Source organism: Rhinolophus sinicus, linkage group LG05 (assembly GCF_036562045.2).
Source record: "Rhinolophus sinicus isolate RSC01 linkage group LG05, ASM3656204v1, whole genome shotgun sequence".
NCBI classification, from domain to species: Eukaryota; Metazoa; Chordata; class Mammalia; order Chiroptera; family Rhinolophidae; genus Rhinolophus; species Rhinolophus sinicus.
Genome location: NC_133755.1, coordinates 66,205,034 through 66,214,892, shown reverse-complemented (window position 1 = coordinate 66,214,892; position 9,859 = coordinate 66,205,034).

The following is a 9,859-nucleotide window of genomic DNA, read 5'->3' as shown; positions in this document are numbered from 1 at the left end:
CCACTCATGATGTATAAGAAAACCCCATTGAGATTAATAGTTGACATCAGAAACAGTGGAAGCCTGAAGGCAGTGAGATACATGCAAAGTGCTGAAAGGAAAAAAACTGTCAACTAAGAAATCTTATTTCTAGCAAAACTCGCAGAAAGGAAGGCAAAATGAGGACATTCTCAAATTTCAATAATTCAGTTTTAGGAAACACAAGAAATGCTAAAGGAAGTTATTCAAGTTGAAAGGAAGTGAGACCACACAGTACAATAGTCCTGATATGTTCCGAGGTCCCCAGTGGACACCTGGAACCATGCATAGTACCAAATGGTTTGTTTCTATACAGAAGGTGCCCAAAAAATATATACACATTTTAAGAAAGGAAAAAACTATTAAAATTGTAATACTCAATATATACCAATAACAAAAGATGAATACAAGTCATATGTATACATCTTTTTGGCACCCCTAGTATATACATGAGTGAATGGCAATATATATGTGTGTGTGTGTGTGTGTGTGTGTGTGTGTGTGTGTGTGTGTATTTCTGTTCATATTTTCCACCCATAAATTTAAATGCCTTTTCCATCCTAAGTAAGCACTTACCACGCACTGTGCATAATCTTTGCAGTTTGAGGTGCAACAGCAAAACCAGCATGAATTTCTTTTTTGTTCTTAATTTCAATGGTAGAACATTTGTTCTTACTGTAGATCTTCACAACCTCAGCGTACAGGTGTTTTGTTTTTTTTTTCCCTTATTAAGTTGAAAACATTCACCTTTTCACTTCAAAGAAGCAGTTTACTGCTTCTCTTTGACACATACAAATTGCCACTATCACTACTCGTGTACTTTGGGGTCATTATTAAGTAAAAGAAGGGTTACCTGAACACAAGCCCTGCAATACCGTGACAGTCTGTAATAACCCAGACAGCTACTAAGTGACTAACGGGTGGGGGGTACCTACAGTGGAGACACTGGAATAAATTTAACAAAGGAAATACGTGTACACTGAAAACTACACATCACTGACTTAAATAAGACCAAAAAAATTGAAATACATCTCATGTTCATGAATTGGAAAATAAAATATTGTTAAAATGGCACTATAATTGAGGGCAATCTGCAGCCTCAATGCAATCCTTATCAAAATGCCAGCGGCCTTTTTGCAAACGTGGAAAAGCCGATCCTCAAATTCATACAGAATTACAACTCAACAAAAAGACAAACAACCCAATTTAAAAATGGGCAAAGGACTTGAAAAGATAATTCTTCAAAGAAACACAAATAGCCAACAAGCACCTGAAAGATGCTCAACATGACTAGTCATCAGGGAAATGCACATCAGAACCGCAATGAGATACCACTTCACTAGAATGATTATCATTGTAAAAAAAAGAAAGAATAAGTGTGGTTGTGGATTGGAAGCCCTGGACATCTATAAGGAAATGTAAAATGGTGCAGCTGCAGTGGAAACAATTTGGTGGTTGCTCAGAGTTAAGTGTGGAATTACCATGTGATCCAGCAATTGAATTCCTAGGTATATCCCCCAAAATAACTGAAAAGAGCTACTCAAATAAATGCGTGGATGTGCGTGTTAATAGCAGTATTCATAAGAGCAAAGAAGTGGGAAAAACCCAAATGTCCATCATCAGATGAATGGATAACAAATTGTGATATATGCATACAATGCAATATTCAGCCACAAAAAAAGAATAGTGCTAATACATGCTACCACATGGATGGACTGCAAAAGCATTCCAAGTGAAAGAAGTGTCTAGAATAGGTAAATACATAGAGTAGATTGGTGGTTGCAAGGGGTTGGGGGCAGAGTGAGTGTGTAGTAACTGCTTAATGGGTACGAGGTTTCCTGTTGGAGTGTTGGGAATGTTATGAAACTAGGTAGAAATTTTGGCTGTGCAACATTTTGAATGTTCATGTACTCACTGTCACTGAATTGTATACTTTAAAATGGTTAATTTTATGTAATGTGAATTTCACCTCAATTAAAAGAAAAACCCAAGTTCAAATTGTGAAAATAAGGGTTACAGACTAGTGTGTAATCATTATGTGCTCCGACAGTATGGATGCAATATACTTTTTAAAATAAAGAGAGGACAGAGAATATATTGAATAAATTCACTAATTTCCTTATAGGTGGGCATTAGTTCAAATGATAAACTTGGGTAAGGGATGGGAAAAAAATGTTACTGGTTAACTTCATTCTTGTTCAAGGTAGGGCACCAATAGTGACTAAAAGAGGAATATAGAATTTTATAAAAAGGCTTTGGATAAGGATAGCCATGAGAACAAAAATACAAACATTTCTAAATGGAGAACATTTGTTATATTATTTCTAGATTTTATACTTCTAGAATTGAAATATATTCAGGATTTTTATTTATGAATTTTGCCAAATATGGAAATCTCTTTGAATTATATATTTTTCCTTCTATTTCCATTCTCTTCATGGTCACCAATTGTGCCTATTTTGGATTGCCTATGTCTGGACTCCATATACAAAATTTTCTCTCTAATTCCTTTTAACTTTGTATACTTTAGTTTGTTCCTCTTTCTCAATTTTGTCCTCCATGGTTCTTAACCAGCTTTTCAGAATATCTCTATTTTTGATTCCACAATGTCTTTTGTGGCAGATTAAAAATGGCCACAGTGCCTTTGATATCCCACCCATAAGAGGTGGAAGTCTAGGGCGGCCGGTTAGCTCAGTTGGTTAGAGCTCAGTGCTCTTAGCACCAAGGTTGCCGGTTCGATCCCCACATGGGCCACTGTGAGCTGCGCCCTCCACAACTAGATTGAAACAACTATTTGACTTGGAGCTGATGGGTCCTGAAAAAACACACTTAAATAAAAGTTTTTTTAAAAAGTGGAAGTCTAAGCCTCTTCACCTTGAACCTGGGTAAGCTCTGTAACTATTTTGACCAATCGAAAATGATAAAAGGGACACTGCACATTACAGGACCTAGTCTTAAGAGACCAATAGCTTCTACTTTCTGACTCTCAAACACTGTTTTTAGGACCCAGCTACCATGTTGTGCAAACATCTGCAACCAATAGGTTTAAGCAGCCCTGTGGAGAAGCCCAGGTGGAGAGGAGCCAACACTCCTGGCCAACAAACCTATCTTGGTTTTCAGCCACCAATTCCATCCCCATGAGTGAGTGGGCCGTTTTGGAGGTGGATTCTCCAGTTCACGTGAGCTGTATGGCTGATGCCATGTAGAGAAGAGATAAGCCATCTCTGTCGAGCCCAAGCAAAATGGCAGATTCTCAAGCATTCTTTAGTTGTGGTTTTAAGCCTCTAAGATTTGGGATGATTTGTTACGTAGTAACAGATAACCAAAACACCTTTTAAAAATTTTTACTCTTCATTGCGTTACCCCATTTCTGATAGATATTTCATCTCTTTTTTTTTAACCAGCATTAATTTTCCGGAGCCTTTCTCCGTTTTGACCACTTGCTTACCTGTAACCAGGTTTAGATAAAAAGGATTTAGATTATGTGATGAGATGATTGTTCTACATTTTTATGTTTTTCGGTAACATTTTTTTCTCGTGAGATATCCTTACCTGCCACTTGTTTTTCCTGTTTCTTTTTTTTTTTCTTTTGTATCTGTTTTGAAATGCTATCCTTTTTGACTATCAATGATCTTCAAATGAGATGAGTTCTTTCTGCAACTCTGCAGGAGTTTTGGAAAAGGCCAGTACTAGGTTCCAAGCAGGCAGGAAGTCCCTTGTGAGGCAGGATTATGTGAGTGAGTGACATGTACGTTTTTCCTTCTCACAACCAAAAGAGATTAGCATCTCCCATGCTGCTCACCACGCAGAATCTCTGTGTTCCAGGTCACTTTGCCTCTTGATGGCTTCCTGTACATAGGGCTGTCAGTGTGTCATTTAGCCCTGCTGCTGTCATGTCTTTTTGGTAATAGACTAGTTGGGGGAAGCTCATGACAACCTGGGTGGTTGGGTTTTCCCATCAAGGTGTGCTTTACCACCCACACTGGGCATTTTCCCACATATTTCAACTTTTCTGAACTAGCATCGCCTCATCACAATAGAGTTTGAGGGATTGGCTGGTTTTTTCAAAGATGAAGTTCCTCTTTCTGCTTTTGGGATTCGGGTCATTCCCAGAAGTTGGTGCATAACCCTCATTCCTTAAACATTCACTTTTTAATTCACTTTCATGATTTAAAAAATGCACATTAAATTTTCTTTAAAACGTTTGAATCGCCTGTCTTTATCAGGACCCGTTCACAATGTAACACTCTATGCATGCACTATCCACGAAGGAAGCCAAAGTGAAATGCATGGTTTTGTTCTTAGTTCAGACTTGAAGAATAAAAAACATAATCACGCTAGGTAGACTGGCTAGAACCTCAGCCAACAGGTGGGATTTTCTTAAGTATGGACACTTTCACAAGAGCCAAAGTCCCTTTCCTCACCCTTCCTGCTGGTATTACCTAAATGGTGACCAGGCTGAATCCTCATGCCAAGTGTACCAGGTCTTCCACAGACAGTAAGTACTTAGTAAAATAGTGCAACCCAGAAAAAGAGCCTGACTTTGTAACACAGTCTACATTATTCCAGACTTGTACTTGAGCTCAGTTGAAAACCAAATTATTTTAATACTAATACTGACTCCTCTGACTTTGAAGCTGTTTTCTCTTTACAGCTGTTGTTCTCAACCTCCACACACCTGAGGGTACACCACATCTGCCAATCATTTGCTAAGCTTCCAGTGATTCTTTTTTTAAAAAAATTAAAGTTTATTAGGGTAGTAAAGTTACATAGGTTTCAGGTGTACAATTCTGTAATACATCATCTATATGTCACATTGTGTGTTCATCACCCAGAGTCAGGTCTCTTTCCATCACCATATATTTGCCTTCCAGTGAGTCTTAACCCAACTGTTTTTCAAAGTGCGTTTCACTGACGTGCACACCACCCTTGGGACAGTATTGTTCTCAATTGTTAAAGACCTAAGGCCTCGCCTCAAATCTACTGAATTAGTCTGTGGGGTTGAAACCAGGGCCTCAGCCCCATTTATAAAACCCCTAGCTGTTTCTTCATGCCTGAGTTTAAGAACCATTGCCAAGGAGGCTGTGTCAGAGTCAGAGATTTAGATGGAAAATTTACAGCGGGTAATTTTATCTTCACCCCCAGTCTCCACCACTGTCTGCTAAGAATCATTGCTCAGAGCAACACCTTGCTTCCCTTTAGCAGTTGGTGGTCACCTAGGAAAATCTCCATCGGTGTTTGCATTTCCCCGGTTCCTCGAAGCTGAAATGTGACTTTCTGAAGAATAATCAGTATCTGGTCCCTAAGTGCAAACTTGAGATTTTTAATTAATTCCTGTGATCAGTCCTCTGCTTTCCTGAAAATCATAATGATGTTAATTCATTATGTAAGCTAATTGTTTGCTTATTAACAAAAAGTACATTGAACTTTCAAAAGAAATTGCTCAATTACTGAAAATATCATTGGTCTTGGCTACAGGGCCTATGGCAACTTCCCTAGAGAAACTTACTTGTTCAAAAGGTGAATACAGTTACTTCAGCAAGAGATGCACCTTTTATCTCTCCCCTTCAGTCTGCGTCTACCTAGTAGGAAACGCATAACTCAAAAAGGTTCCGCTGCTCACACACCAGGACGCTGGGAGATAACACTCCTGTACATCAGACGGTGAGTGGATTGGAACACAGAAGAGACAGAAACTGCAACAGCCAAAGCTGTGCCATGACCCGGCCCAGCCATGATGGCCGAGCCCGCAGCCGGAGGGAAAAAAGGTAGCAGTGACAGAGACACAGCAACCCCCGCACCCACAAACAATACGGTCCCCCCAAAAAAAAAAAATTTAAAGGCGGCAGCAGGGTAGGCGCCAGGACTCGCTCCCAAAGGCTGCGGCGGTACCCGCACCCCCAGAGAAGCCGGTAGCAGCAGAAAGGTGGCACACGCGACTCCCGCCCCCGGGCTGAAGAAGCGCCTGTGGCCGCAGAGAACGGAGCAGAGGCGGTGTCAGGGGCCCACGACCCAGGTCCCCCCTCCTGCTGCGGCACTTTCAAATTCCACAATTCTGGAGGAAGCCAGGAGCCTGCAACCCTGACTCTCCACACACCCTCCTCCTCCAGGTCCCTCCCCCACCCCAATCTAGGCGCGACATCCCGCAGACACGAGCAGAAACAGCTGCAGCAGCAAGGTACCAGCGACCCCGGGGGCACAAGCGGAGGGGAGGAGGGTACCAGTGCACCTCTGGCGGAGGCGGTCAGAGTGGAAAGCGGGGCTCAAATACAGAGGCAATGCAGGTAAAAGAAACCGAAATCTTGTGCTATAGCGCCCCCTGCTGGAAAAGGCCTCTAATTACCAACTTCAACTGTTAGAATCAAAGTAGGTAAACAGCTTAACTGAATAAGAAAAGTGTTCCCCGCTGGTGCACTGTTGGTGGGAATGCAGATTGGTGCAGCCACTATGGAAAACAGTTTGGAGGTATCTCAAAAATCTGAAAATGGAACTACCTTATGATCCAGCAATCCCACTCCTAGGTATCTATCCGGAGAAATCCAAAACTCCAATTCAAAAATCTTTATGCACTCCTATGTTTATTGCAGCATTATACACAGTAGCCAAGACATGGAAACAACCGAAATGACTGGATTAAGAAACTGTGGTACATTTATACAATGGAGTATTATGCAGCCATAAAGAAGAAAGAAATCTTACCATTTGCAACAACATGGATGGACCTAGAGAACATTATGCTAAGTGAAATAAGCCAGACAGAGAAAGACAAATACATATGATCTCACTTATATGCAGAATCTAAAGAAAAGAATAAGTGAATGAACTAATCAGAGACAGTTTTGGAAACATGGAGAAAAAACTGAGGGTTGCTAGAGGGGCGGGGGGGTGGGGATAAGGGGAAGGTGAGAGGTTTAGAAAATAATCGGTAACCACAAGATGGCCACAGGGTTTTGAAAATTAATTTGGGGAACGTACAGAGGGATAGTGGATGGGGGGAGGGGGGTTCACACAGTGTGAGGGATATAAATGATAAACGTCTAAGTTTTGCTTTGTCTTGTGCACCTGAAACTAATAAAATAATAATAATAAAAAAATAACATATCTGAAAAAAAAAAAACATGTAAGTCTGGGGTGCGGGGAAATGTCAGAGTGTGAAAGTGTGACTGTATCTGTACATTAGAAGTCTGCATTTATTACACACATGTCGATCATGCTGTCATCCCACAGGGGCATACCAACCCAAAATTTCCTTGTTTCAGTTTTTATGTAAGAAAAAAAAAAGGATTATGCAAAATAAAGAATTGGCAGCCAAGGGGTGAAAAAAAAGAAAAGTGTTCCCTACTCCCAAAGGGCAGAGGAACAACGTACCGAGCACAGTGAAAATCATGGCAACATGTTATCACAAAAATAAAACCTCAGTTCTCCAGAAACCACCGGTAAAGTCAGGAAAGATTTTGATTTAACTGGTCGAGAATTCGAAATGGCTTTCCTGAAGAAACTCAGAAAGGTAGTTCAGTGAGCTCAGGAATAAATTTAATGAACAAGAGTACTTTACCAAAAAGATTGGAACTCTACAAAAGGACCAGATATTCTGAAGCTGAAGAACTCACTAAGTGAGGTGAACACATTAGAAAGCGCTGGACAGAATTGTCAATATTTGTGGATGACATGATTTTATATATAGAAAACCCTAAAGTCTCCACACACACAAAAAAAAACTATTAGAAATTATAAACAAATACAGTAAATGTGAGGCGAGGGGGTGTAGATGAGGGTAAAGGGGATCAAATATATGGTGATGGAAGGAGAACTGACTCGGTGGTGAACACACAATGGGATTTATAGATGATGTAATACAGAATTGTACACCTGAAATCTATGTAACTTTACTAACAATAAACTTTAAAAAAAATACAGTAAACGTGCAGGGTACAAAAATTAGTATACAAAAATCTATTGTGTTTCTACTACCAGTGAACTATCAGACAGAGAAATGAAGAAAACAATCGCATTTACACCTACAAAAAAATAAAATAAAATACCTAGGAATAAATTTATCAAGGAGATGAAAGCCCTGTACAATGAAAACCATAAGACATTGTAGACATGATGAAATTGAAGACAAAGAAATGGAAAGATATTCTGTGCTCATGCATGGATAGGAAGAATTACTGTTGTTTAAATGTCTATACTACCCAAAGCAATCTACAGATTTAGTGCAATCCCTATCAAAATCCCAATGGCATTTTTCACAGAAATAGAACAACAACAAAAAAACACACAAAATGTGTAAAAACCCACAAAAGATCCCAAATACCCAAACCAATCTTGAGAAAAGGCTGGAAGCATCATTCTTCATGATTCAAACTATACTACAAGGCTACAATAATAAAAATAGTATGATACTGGCAGAAAAATAGACACATAGGCCAATGGGAAAGAATAGAGATCCCAGAAATAAACCCACCTGTATGACAATTAATTTATGACAAAGGGGCAAGAACATACAGTGGAGAAAGAAGCATCTGTTCAATAAATGGTGTTGGAAAAGAATGAAACTATAAACCACTATCTTACGCCATACATAAAGATTAACTCAAAATGGATTGAAGACTTGAACATAAGACCTAAAACAATAAAATACATTGAAGAAGACATAGGTGGTAATCTCCTTAACATTGGTTTTAGCAATATTTTTGTGGATTTAACTCCAATGGCAAAGGAAACAAAAACAAAAGTAAGCAAACGGGACTACATGAAACTAAAAGACTTTTGCACAGCAAAGGAAGCCATCAACAAAACAAATAGGCAACCAACTGAGTGAGAGAAGATATTTGCAAATCATGTATCTACAAGGTGCTAATATCTAAAATACGTAAAGAACACGTACAATTCAACAACAGTAAAACCCCAAATAATCCAATTTAAAAATGGGCAGAACACCTGAACAGACATTTTTCCAAAGACATACAGATGGCCAGCAGACACATGAAGTGATATTCAATGTTACTAATCATGAGGGAAATGCAAATCAAAACCACAATGAGATATCACCTCACACCTGTTAAACGGTTATCATCACAAAGACAATAAAAAGCATTGGCGAGGATGTGGAGAAAAGGGAACCCTCGTGCACTGTTGGTGGGATTATAAATTTGTACAGCCACTATGGAAAACAGTATAGAGAGTCCTCAAAAAATTAACAAGACCAAAAAAACTACCATATGATTCAGCTATTCCACTTCTGGGTATTTATCTGAAGGATACAAAAACACTAATTTGAAAAGATAGTGCACATCTGTATTCACTGTAGCATTATTTACATTAGTCAAGACATGGAAACAACCTAAGTGTCCATCGATAGTCAAATGGATAAAGAAGATGTGGTACATACACACACACACACACACACACACACACACACACACACACACACAGTATTATTCAGCCATGAGAAAGAAGAAAATCCTGCCATTTCAATGACATGGATGGATCTTGAGGGCATCACACTTAGTGAGATACACCAAAGACAAATATTATATGATATCACTTAAATGTGGACTCTAAAAAAGCGGAACTCGGGCCGGCCCGGTGGCTCAGGTGGTTAGAGCTCCATGCTCCTAACTCCGAAGGCTGCTGGTTCGATTCCCACGTGGGCCAGTGGGCTCTCAACCACAGGGTTGCCGGTTCAACGACTCGAGTTCCACAAGGGATGGTGGGCTGCGCCCCCTGCAACTAGCAACTAGCAACGGCAACTGGACCTGGAGCTGAGCTGCACCCTCCACAACTAAGACTGAAAGGACAACAACTTGAAGCTGAACGGCACCCTCCACAACTAAGT